General features: G+C 31.2%; 1 long non-coding RNA gene across 1 annotated transcript in view; it reads right to left on the reverse strand.

Annotated features, from left to right (window-relative positions):
- Nucleotides 1-415: 415 nt before the first annotated feature.
- LOC143233142 (uncharacterized) overlaps nucleotides 416-13354 on the reverse strand; it is a 46034-nt gene continuing 33095 nt past the window's right edge. Inside the window, exon 2 of the long non-coding RNA XR_013018002.1 lies at nucleotides 416-3109. This is a non-coding gene — a long non-coding RNA (uncharacterized LOC143233142). The remainder of the gene's footprint in view (nucleotides 3110-13354) is intronic.

The raw sequence follows: 13354 nt of genomic DNA on the forward strand, positions 1-13354 counted from the left end.
GCAAAAATCAAATCAAAATATACCAATGCAATAAATATAATAAATAATGTGTGTTTATTAATATTGAAATCACTAACAAGACTCCTTCTTATTCGTTTTCCTTTTAACTTCTAACTGATTTGGCGATATTTTGACTTAGTATTTGATTGCAGGTTTTAACTCTGATTAGTTTGTGTGTGTTTATGATTGGATATTTCTGCATTACTTTAATCTTGCAGCTCAGGTAAACAAATGGAGGAATATTTAATTGTATATTTATAGAATGTCTCTACAGGTTTATAAGTAATTGTTTAATTAATACAGTTGTCGAAGCACTGACAAAACTCTCTGAAATTTACTGTAGACTGAATGTTGTTTAAACGAGCTTGTAATTTAAAATGAGAATAGTTTATAAATATTGATGCAGAAATGTAAATATAATATGCTTTTTTTATTTAATTGAAAGCTATACACAGTGGATAAGATGATATAAAATTGTAAATAACTACGAAACTTCCTTGGTTATATTTAGGCATTTTATCAGGAAGATTCTTCAGTTATATTTCGTTTGAAAACATACGTATCGGAGCATTTCTGGTAAAACAACTCAGAAAGTTAGAACATAATCAAAAAATTAATTCTGATTTGCAAAATACAAAATAGCAAAAGGAAGTCGTTCAAAGCAATTCTCAAACCTTAATTTTAGATGGATCTAGGCTTAATGATAATGTTGTAGGTAACTGAACAATGTTAATTTTGTATTCTGTTAGTGTTGTTCAATATTAAAAATAAAATTATTTTTGTACGATAGCAAATAATATGTTCAGTAAATGTATATGCAAGCATAACTGAAACATTAAAAATTTATTTTACTAAGACATTCTAATATCTAATATAACATAAATTAATTATTTTTTAATACTCATATTAGTTTTGTTTAATTAGGAAACCTTATAAAATATTTAGAAAAGAAGTGTGAAACATGTCTTTATAAAATAACATTTAAAGTATGAAACTTTGTAGAATAGACGGCAACTGCCTCTTGTGGAGACACAAATGTAGAGGGCGACGTTTCGAAAGTCTTCCGGTTGACTTGAATACGAAAGCGGGAAGACTTTCGAAACGTCGCCCTCTACACTTGTGTCTCCACAACAGGCAGTTGCCGTCCATTCTACAAAGTTTCATCATGAATACTCTGTCTAAATAATCTATCGAAGAAAACATTTAAAGTATTACATCAGTCAGATATTTTTCATCCTAACGCAACTCAGTGTTAATTCTTTTTGGGCAATATCAAAAATTTAACGCCGTTTTCGTTTCTAAATGCTGAGTTTAAAAGCGACCTCTATATATTAAATTAAATTTAATAAAATTTAATTTTAAATTTAAAATTTAAATTTAAATTTAAATTAAATCTCTGGCATCGGACCTGTAGGTCCCAGCCTCATTCTGAAAAGGGCCGTTTACCCAGTCAAGGGTATCTAATCAATTACAGTAAATTTTAAAAAAAACCAATTCGCCAGCCGCCAGGGTTCTCCATCCTCGAGCTAAAGTCTGGCTCACTTCACTTTCGCTGCTTTCGTCCAGTTCTCCCGTCCTTCCTCTCACTCACAAATATTTTTGAAATGTTAAAAATAAAGTAAAAACTCCATGGATATTTTAAAACATTTCTCACGTAAGGGGACGAAGAGGAACTATAAAGTTCCTGAACACCCCAGTTGGAGAGAGAACTCTTCGGATTTCTCTCTCTCTAAACTGAACCCCTGCCACGTTAGTTTAGTTTAGTTTAGTTTAAATTAAATTTTGCAGATCGGGTACGGTTACTCATACGCAAAGTGTTCAACATATTTTTAATATTCTTAGAACTCACGAGTCTTACAGAAACAAGATGGTTGTCAAATACCAGTTAAGAGTACTTTTCATCATATTTCTTCCTTTATAGCCCAAGAGTCTCCTCTCTAAGTGAAGAAGATAACCCCCAAGAGTGACTGTAAGTTTCCTTTGAAGCGACAGCGCTATCAGGCGAGGAAGGTCGTGAGCTGCCATTTCATCTTTCTTTGTATACAACTAAATCTGCAAAATCTTGTCAAGTGAAATCAGCAGACCCTTATTACGGTGATAAATTATGTTGTTCTCTGGAGGACAATTCAAGCCCAAATAGCCAGTGTTAATCGGCTAGTACTATACTTCTGCACTTCTGCATAAATACGGTTTATTCTTATTAACCTCGTTGTCGTCAGACGAATGTATGCGTGTTTGATATACCTAAATGCCCTAAAGAACTGAAAACTGTTAAAAACAGGTCTTGTTGTTTTTATCTTAGGTGTATAACTGATATGCCTAAAGTGAGTAACCATTTTGGTTTACTGAGTGTCCTGGTGAAAATATCTTGAAACGTTATCTTGAGTTAGTTTTAATAGATAAAACGATTAAGTAGACTCCACATAAGGATTTTGAATAGAACAAATAGAACATTAAAAGTGTGACCTTGAAAATACTTTCAGGTGACCTTAATACAGATTCAGTAAACCTTTGTACTACTTCTTTATCCACCCACATTATTTTAAAGAAAAGAATCAGATGAGCTCATATCGTTTCAAATTTTCATATATTCACATTTTTCTGTTTTAACAAGAGGGTAGATGAACGGGAGCCACTGTGCCGTGTTTAACATTCTGCCTACAGGTAGAACACGTACATTAAGTAATTAACATCTGTTGTTCTAGTGATAGTGCTCAAATATTCTGGAAAAGTTGCATTAGATATTGAACAGACATTCGTAAAGTTACTTTTGTTTCGGTCAAATGTCATAATAAAAAATATATAGAGGATCTAATTTGTGCGGTAGCAGTTACAGGAGGACTGCAGTTAAACATTGTCCAGACGACCGTAAAGACACCATGGCGACTCGAGACCTACATTGGCCTGGTCGACATGGCCAATCGTTGGTCTTTAGTTATCAGAAATGGGCCGTTTTTCCTACGAAGGATCTTGTCACTTGATATAGAAGATCCGGGACTGTTAAGATCAACATACAAATTCACCGCGATCCTCGATCCCGCAGGCGTGGTTCCTCTCCGTAAAAGCAATGTGGTCAACGTTTCTTGCTTTATCGTGCTTATGTCAAGGCCTAGAGGGAAGAGAAAATTATCAGAGAAACAAGAGACTTACTTCAAGTGTTAGTACTTTACAATAATGTTCAGGGTGATTCGTCAATTTTATCACACTGTGTTTCAACGATGCGATTTGGAAATACATTACCAATGAAGACTTATAACGAAATTCCTTACTTCAACACTAACAACTGTACACGACTGAACTGGTTAGAAGTTGCGTGTATTCGGTTCACGACTTTGTTTAAACAGTACGTTATGTGAAAAAAAAATATTATTTCAAAACTCGTATGAAAATTTAAGTTAAGAAATATGAAGTAAATTCATCAACTGGATTAAAATGAAAGCTAAAATTAGATATGATAATAATAAAGCATTAACTTGATCAAGGAAGAAGATGAAATACATTGGTGGCGTGTACCGAAATTACAAATTATTAATACGTCTCAGTAACAGACTCATTTTTGAAAAATATAAAACCTGGTTAGTGGGAAGATATCGTACCTGAGAGTGCATTTTTAAACAGTTGTTAAACTTAAACTAGTAAATATACACTATATGCAAAATAATAATGTTATTCTAAAGGTAACAGCCACAGACGCCCTTTCAGCCATGGGTGCGTTATAATGTAACGGTCAATCCCACTATTCGTTGTTAAAATACTAGCTCAAGAGTTGGCGATAGGTGGTGATGACTAGCTGCCTTCCCTCTAGTCTTACACTGCTAAATTAGGGACGGCTAGAGCAGATAGCCCTCGTGTAGCTTTGCGCGAAATTCAAAATAGCCACAGAAACTCCGAGTGGATAGGGACTTAAGGTTTACAGAAAATAAACATAAAACTATCTCTATAAAATTTATGCCACTATGGACTTTTAAATGAGGCAAACAGTAATAAATACACCTTGTTCTCAGTAACCTCAACATCAAACTACGACAAAGATGTCGAGGTAAAAACACAAAACTTTAGTTATGAAACTTATTAATCTTACAAAGATCTAAAAAGCTTTATTTGTTTATTTTTTGTTAGGCACAACAGGCTGTCTGTGTTGTATTCACCACGGTTATCGAAACGAGGTCTTCTATCGTTATGAGTTCGCAGAAAAGGTGAAGAACCTAGAAACATTATAATCTTCTAATTCTAAGTATACATGACTTTTACATCTTAAAATCGCTTACGCAAGACTGCTAGAATTCATAACTTATTAAATTATGATGGTGAAGCAACTAAAAAATAAAACAAAACATAAAAGTTAATGAAGTGAAAACTTATATTTACGTGGATTTGATAATGATTAAAGTAAAACGAAACGTTGTTAGACGGTGTCATGAGTTCAGTAGCACTCATGCATCATTGTTGGGCATTACTCTGTAAGCCATTCAAGTGTTGAATTCAGGTTAAGTGCTCACGTTTCTTTATAAAAAGAAAAGAAATAAAATTCGATATAAATTAACTTATTTCTTATGATATTGCGATCGTCCATTGAAGAAGTAAAAAACAAAACAAAACAGGTTAATAAGGAGAAATAATAGCATAGAACTTAAGAACGTGTCTAGTAGCAAAGCAATTTTAGCAATAATCAGATAAATTAAAGTATAATAATTGCTTGGTGTCAAACATAAGTTAATTACGAAAGAAACAGAAACTTAGCAGAACGTTTGACTGAAATCAAAACCAACAAATCTGCAGTAAATTTAACAGCACCTGAGAGAAGAGTTTATTTTTGGAAATAACAGAAACAAGTTGAAACATTTTCTGTTTTAAAAAATGTAGTTATTAAAGAATAGCTATTGCATGTCAACGTAGGTTATGATATGAGAAACAGAAATATATGTTTAAGTTAAAATCCAATTAAATTTAGAGGATTACAGAACAGTTTTCACAGTTTAATCTTTTTTCAAGTTTAGGAAAAGTGAGCGAAACAACGAAACCTTATGATTTACGAGTTTTAAACAATAAAACGCTGTGACCTATGGATTAGAGTTATACAATGAAACCTTATGACCTATGGATTAAAATTACACAATCTGAAAATACTTTTAAAACAATTACATAAAATAATAAAATCAATCATACTTGTATATGATTAATTGTCCAAAAACTTTAGCTAGAATATGTTTGTCTATATGTCATGGAATGTTACATTTCACGGTCCGGCATGGCCAAGCGTGTTAAGGCGTGCGACTCGTAATATGAGGATCGCGGGTTCGCATCCCCATCGCGTCAAACATGCTCGCCCTTTCAGCCGTGGGGGCGTTATAATGTGACGGTCAATCTCACTATTCGTTGGTAAAAGAGTAGCCCAAGAGTTGGCGATGGGGGGTGATGACTAGCTGCCTTCCCTCTAGTCTTACACTACTAAATTAGGGACGGCTAGCACAGATAGTCTTCGAGTAGCTTTGTGCGAAATTCAAAAACAAACAAATGTTACATTTCAGATAACATATGTATCAAGCGAACATCCATAACCTTATCACTCAAACTATAGAGAAATTTATACAAAAATTAAAAAGAGATATTCTGACTATACAGTTATGATTAAGCGACGCCAAACCTGTAAGAATATTGTACGATTTCATACCAGTCACTAAATATAGATAATTTTGCTATTATCTTATGAAAACGTATTTATTATACTTTTAAAAAATGTCTGTAAACAATATCGTGATTTTTATTAGCTTTAACACAAGTATCCAGACACTTGACCTATGAATTAGAGTTTTACAATGAAACTTATAATTTTATACTTATTGCTTGAAAGTATACATGATAATTACGGTAATTATTCTACCTGTAGTAGAAAACTAGTATGTTTTAAAAGAAAGTACCTTGATATGTTCAGATCATATTTATGTTTCCAGAGAAATTATTTAGCTAAAAGTGACTTTTGGAAAACGAAACCTTATAAAATGAGATTGTAACAGTTATAAATGTGTAATATAATAAAACACATTTAATGCGATATCTCTATTGGAAGTTGGAATAAAAGAAAAACTTATTATGGCACTTTAACTACAATAACATCACAACATACTCGAGCACTGACCTGTTTATTACGCTGTTTTAACTATTTTGATATCACATCATACTCGAGCACTAACTTGTTTATTACGCTGCTTTAACTATTTTGACATCACATTCGACCACTAATCTGCTTATTACGCTGCTTTAACTACACTGACATCACATTCGAACACTAATCTGCTTTAACTATGTTGACATCACATTCGAACATTAATCTGTTTTAACTATATTGAAAACACATTCGACCACTAATCTGCTTATTACGCTGTTTTATTCACACTGACATCACATTCGAACACTAATTTGCATAAGTCGATAATAAAGATTGTTATTAATTTATAATTTTCGTGCATACAATCTAAGTTTTTTCTTCCTTGTTCCTATTAATTAATTCTTTGTATTATTGTATCCAATTTTAAAATGTGAACTTAGCCTGTTGATAACTCTAACTGATACCGCTTATTTCAACTTTAATGCGAATTTTCGGATAACGCAGATATTTCAAAGATTTTATAGACAGATATTATCACGTGGCTTTTGAAATAAATTAATAAGAAAATAATTTGTCCAACAAATTGAGAAATAAAAATTAGCACACTATTTAGAAAAGAAAAAATCACATAGTTCAAAAAACTACTAAAAAGTGTTTATTCAGTTGCTTAGATATAGAAATAGAAAAACATGAGAAAATGGTCTGTATGGATAAAAGTCGAAACCAAATAACTGATGGAAGCAAAGTTGATATCAGATGAAAGATAAAAGTTCTGTTGGCAATTTTCTAAGAAAATATGTTGGATAATGCGAATACCTGGGTAAAGGTAGCACGAACTTATATTATGATAAACATAGGGATAGAACAACCGTAAGTTTTCAATTAAATCTCTGCGTATCGCATTGATTGGTAACCTGGAATTGGGTATGTTTCACTTATTAATCATGAGGAGATTGGAAAAAATCGTTCAAATACTCTTATCTCCAAAATTTCATAAAACAAGTTAATGACATGTTAGAATATCAGATAGCTGAGAAAAATGATACGAAAAATAATTTAACAGTGAGTTCATTAAGTATATCTAAATAAATAAGTTTATACACACGTCAACATATCAAAACAATGTTAAAATTTTAGTAAGTCTTTACCGTTTTGTTATTATTTCTGATAATTATGTAAAGTGCTAAAAGTTCTAAGGCATAACTTTTTTAAATATCTATATATAATGTTAAGTGAAACGGTTATATATATATATATGATGTATAAAAAGTTAGCTAAGCAAAATAATTTCGATGCCTAGTCTTCTTATCTAAGCTGTAGAAAAAGATGACATTTTAAGAAAAATCTAACGTGATTAACAAGTACCACTAATGTCTTTAATTTTGATAGCTTTAACTTTATATTTTTACGTTTGGGCACGGCATGGTCAGGTGGATTAAGGCGTGCGACTCGTAATCTGCGGGTCGCGGGTTCGCATCCCCGTCGTGCCAAACAAGCTCGCCCTTTCAGCCCTTTATAATGTCAAGGTCAATCCTACTATTTGTTGGTAAAAAAGTAGCCCAAGAGTTGGCGGTGGGTGGTGATGACTAGCTGCCTTCCCTCTAGTCTTATACTGTTAAATTAGGGACGGCTAGCGCAGACAGCCCTCGACTAGCTTTGCGCGAAATTCAAACCAAAAAAAAAGTATTTTCTACGTTTGAGATTCTCTGAACTAGAATGTACCTTTGTTTTCAATGACTGGTCAGTTATTATTCTAACATCAAAAATTACTTTAAAATAAAATTGAATTTATTTTATGATAAATAAATTATAATTTTATTTAAAATAAAATTGAATTTTACTTGATGAGAAAAACAAATGTATACTACTTCGAACATGATCTACTGCTGTAACAAAAGGACATGCCTCTATTAATAAATGCAAGTTTTCAACACAACAAGTGAGATATGTCACTACAGTAAACTGTAAATTTATTTCTACAACAAATGATTTTTGGCTCTATATTTTACAGAATTAAAAACTTCAACAAAACAGGATGTGATATTACAAAAAGTATAACTTTTGCAATATCAAAACGTATTTGAAACTGTAATGGTTAGGATTTGTTATTATAGCTAGTTAATTACGCCACAAAAAATTAATTACTACAAAAAATAATATTCGGCCCAATAATGAACAATATTTGTCGGTACATCAACCACAAGTTGCTACTATAATAATAATAAAAAACTTTGCCATTGTTATTACTAGCATTTGCTCTGACAAAAATGATATATTTCGTTTAACAAAAATGATTTATCAACACAACGAATGGGATAACAAACAAGCTTATTAGCCATAATGAACTGGATTCATTGCTCTAATGAATTAAAGTTGGAGCTATAAGGATTAAGATTTACCACTGTATCTGGAAGTGATTTGCTTCTACGATTAACATAATTTATTACTAGAACAGAATATTTTATAATAATGGATAATAATGAAAAATATGATTTAAGAATTAGAAGATTACTAGTAAACTTTAAAAATCATAAACCTCATAATTTAAAATCATTTAATTGGAATTATTTTTCCTGTTAAAGTTTTGACAGTTTTTAGGTTTCCAGCTTATTCAAATTCCAAATATTAATTAGGGCTACTTTGCTGAGTCACTAATTATTCGAAAAAGGAAACTTTTTAATAATTTACAGACAGCATCACGACGGTAAAATGTATGGATGTTAATAAATAAAAACATAAACATTTTAGTGAGAGAAAAAAATGTTAAAACTCTTACATAATATCAAGTTTACTTAAAGCTATTATAAGGTAATAATTTAACTTCGCACCATTCTCTACTGCTAACTATTCTTAAATTCTTATTATAAATAAAAAGTTGCAGAAATACTTACTACATTGAATTTAAGAGAAATTAAATCCTCGTATAAAAGTATTTTGCACCATTAATTACCAAATCAATAATCGTCCGTTACCATGAATGTTTCTCAAACCTGCATAAAGAAGAACTTTTTCCATTTCGATTTAACAAAAGCGTTGGTTTGAGTTGTTCATTTTTCTAGCTATATTCATTATTTCTGCAGTGTTTGTCTCTACAACCCTTACCTTATTATTCTCTACATGGTAATAGTTCTTTAAGATCAACAATATAAAACGTCTTGGTTATTCCGAAACACGAAGTCTAGATATTCAAAAATATATATTTATAAATATGTTCAGGTGTCTTTATTTTGATGTTCAGTGTCAAACAAATTATTTAAATAAAAAATTAAGGTTCGAAATTCAGCACCTATCCTTATCTTATCAAGCATCAAATAAGGAAAGTCTCTACGAAAAAGAAGTTGTCCTAAACTGACTATTATACTGTTTTACTATTTTGTATATTATATCAACTTATATTCTCAATATTAGACCTAACATTCACACCTCCCCACTCAACACAGAAGAACGATCTAAGATACTCAAAACTCTGCACGGATATACTTATGAGAAATGTATTGTGAAAGTTGCAAAAAACTAAACATTTTAAATAAGTGAAAAAAACAACAACTATGATATAAGTTTTTTACAACTGCCATATAATTTTGTTATGTATAAACTTGCATTCCGTGAAATGTTTGTTAGATGTATGTAGTTTGGGATGTATCATATAAATGTCATACTTATTTTATTAAAATAAACATGTCTAAATTATTTTAAAATTCAATGGAAAAACAGTTTAACGTTAAACATCAAAGCAATAAAGTTAACAAGGCAGATAAACTATTATTAAATGAAAACCCATTTCAAAAGAGTAGCAAGTCAAATAGTCGTGTAATTGGGCGACCCCAGAAATACATAGAAGTACTGTATGTTTTATTATAGCAAAGCCACATCTGGCTATCTGCTGAGTCTACCAAAAAGCATCGAGCCCCTAATTTTAGCGTTGTAAATCGGAAGATTTATCGCTGTAACTGTAGGGGACTAAAGAAGTAGTAAATAGTTTAAAATTTAAATATCATATAGGGCTTAAGTGTGTGAAAGGAAAGCAAAACCGCATTTCTTGTGCAAGTATTATTTTACAAAGCTTCTCCTCAAAAGAGTGTTAATATCTGCTACTGCGTTACTTTTTTTCAGCTTTGGACTTTTTTATTATTTCATTCTACACCATAAAATTACTTACTTTTGGGCCCATGGTTCACTAGGTTAATTAGTTGAAACATAAATTCCACAGTTTACCCTCCTTAACTTAATTTATTTAGATTTCGTAATTAAGTGATTATACTTTGACTTAACCATCTAATGTTATAACAAGAAATATCATTAAGTTTATATCATCCAAAGAAAATTGTAGATATGTGTATATATATATATACGCTGCGTGTTTCTACATATGGAAAACATGTTTTTTGGATAAAAAAAAAGGAACATATGTTGAGAATATCCGTATAAAGGATAAAATAATTACAAAAAACAAAATTAATATATATAAATTTTATTGTAGTGACCTCTATAATTTTTGCACTTTATTTTGAATTAATAACTTTCAGAGCCATTTTTCCTTTTCCGGCATGAGATACATACAAAAACATGCATATACAAAACCGAAGCGTGAGATGAACAGTCTTTATATAATCCGATGCCAAATTGACCCTTCTTCTGAAAAATTTAAAGGTTGAATCATCTGAAAAATGTCACTATTACAGGATACGTCCGGCTTAGCAAACACGCAAGACGTTGTTAAACGAAGCTAATGCTAATCCACTGTCAAAACTGAACTTTTTATCAACACGAAACTACTTCTGAGAAGGAAAAAAAAACCAACTAAATTCATTATAATGACTATACTTTAAAAATATTACTTCAACACAAACCCTTTCCCAACATAGCCAATTTCCAGTGCAATTACTGCGATTATAGTTAATTCATATTAGATCCATTCTAGTATGGAAACATTTGTGGCATTACTTATTTCTTTAATCCCATTAGAAGTTTCTCAGTTGTAATATTTTGATTTTTTGAACATGATTCGCGTATGCAAAAAAAAAAAAAAAAAAAAGATTTAGTACTCGTATATTTCTCTAACTTGTTTGAAAATTTGATACGCTTTTAATATCCCAATGATTTACACTTGTGGTTAAAGAAACATAATATTGCATACCATAATTATTTAGATCAATGGAATAAGTACTAGTTTTCTCTAAGTCTTAACACGAAACTGCATCAAAATAACACTTAAGTCTACATATTTAAAACAATTTGTTATGAAATTTTCCTCTAGCAATAAACCTATTTTTATAGCATAGATAAAATCAATGCATGATGTCTCAAAGAATTATTTTGATCACTACTCTTGATAGTGAAACAACAAGGAAATACGTTCACGGTCTTATCTGAATAAATGTTTTTGATACATTACCTGACTAATCACGGTACACTATTGTACATTTTTCTTGTTTACACGTATTCACGGATTTCCATTATCTATTTATAGATATTAAAATATCGCTTTTGAAATAAATAAATGTAAGTTCTTATTTAACTTAATATATAGTTGCGTCAACTAAAAACATAGCTTGGAAACAAAGTTTATTATCAAGTAAACAAGGTATCAAATATATAAACAGTATTAAGCAAAATGTAGCATTTGTTTCTCAAGTCGAAACACACGAATTAGTATAATTAAACATTTGATATCCTTACTCTTACATATTCTGACCATCCCACAAGAAACCATATCAGGCTTATCGATTTCAATATAAATATCAATTTATCTATACGTTTTTGTTCATTCACTCACATATTAATTACATATTAATTTATTTGGCTATCGGTTTACTTTTTCATCTATCATTCACATCTCCCTAAAACTCTATTCGTTAGGAATGAAAAAAAACCCAACAACAACAACAACAAAACAACAACCAGCCCAACAAACACTACAGTTTATTTAGCAGCTCAAAATATTAACGTATCTATTACTGACAATTTAAAGTTAGAAATGATCACATTAAATAAAACCAATGAAAATGCAGTAGAGCTAAATAAACAATGTTTGACAGAAAAGCCAGCAATTCCCATCTACTAGTTACGAAACATCATTTTCTATAGTTTACAAAATTGTTATAACTTGTTTTGAATAGGAATGTTTCTGAACTTAAAGTTGAGTTATGGTATCTTTTATAACGCTTTATGCCAGAATGTGCCTTAACAAAAGTAAAAGATGCCTCGAAAAAAAAAAAAGTAGGATGCTGATAGCAAATGTTTGTTTGTTTTTGAATTTCGCGCAAAGCTACTTGGGTCTATCTGCGCTAGTCTTCCCTAATTTAGCAGTATAAGACAAGAGGAAAGGCAGCTAGTCATCGCCACCCACCGCCAACTCTTGGGCTACTCTTTTACCAACGTCACATTATAATGCCCCCATGGTTGAAAAGGCGAGCATGTTTGGTGCGACAGGGATGCAAACCTACGACCCTCAGATTACGAGTCGCACGCCTTAACACACCTGGCCATGCTGGACCTCTGATAGCAAATATTGACAGTAAAATTAATAAAAATGAGAACATATCCAAAACTTGGAAAACTTTTTTACTTTCCTGAATAATTATAATTTATTCTAACCGAACGAGCAAACAGAGTATATATAATATATATGTATTGGTATAGCTTTATAAACCTCTCTCGGCCAAAAGAAAAAAAGACAGAATTGCACTATAATAATAGAAATAAATAATGGCTGAGGTGGGGGGGTGACATTAATATTTTCTAGTTAAAGAAATAGCAAGTAAATTTTCGAATTACTGGTATGGTTCAATTAGTAGAGGTCTAATCAGATGAAGGGTGAATAATGTTATACTGAGTTAATATTTGATCATTTAATTTTAAGTCCATTATCAAGTTTCTGTACGTTTATACATGTAATTTCTTTCAGAGTTAAATAGCTCGATGGACAAGCAGACAACGAAATAGATAGATAGATAGGCATGTACAGAGTGCTTTATTTCATTAAGTGCACAATTGCTAAACAGAATATTTCCGTGTATATTTTCATACATGCGCTCCACAATAATACAAGGAAGCTATAAACGTACATAAAAGCACATGTATAACACAATGAACACATAGCTTTTCGTTGCTAAGATCTGTTACAACTCAACTTCAGGCTTTGTTTCTGATGAACCTAAGTGCGTGTGTGTGTTTCTCTGCGACTATTGACATGCTACCATACATGCATAATTGATCACATCCGTTCTTTTTGAGCAATTATACAGG

The sequence above is a fragment of the Tachypleus tridentatus genome, chromosome 12, assembly GCF_004210375.1.
Source record: "Tachypleus tridentatus isolate NWPU-2018 chromosome 12, ASM421037v1, whole genome shotgun sequence".
NCBI classification, from domain to species: domain Eukaryota; kingdom Metazoa; phylum Arthropoda; class Merostomata; order Xiphosura; family Limulidae; genus Tachypleus; species Tachypleus tridentatus.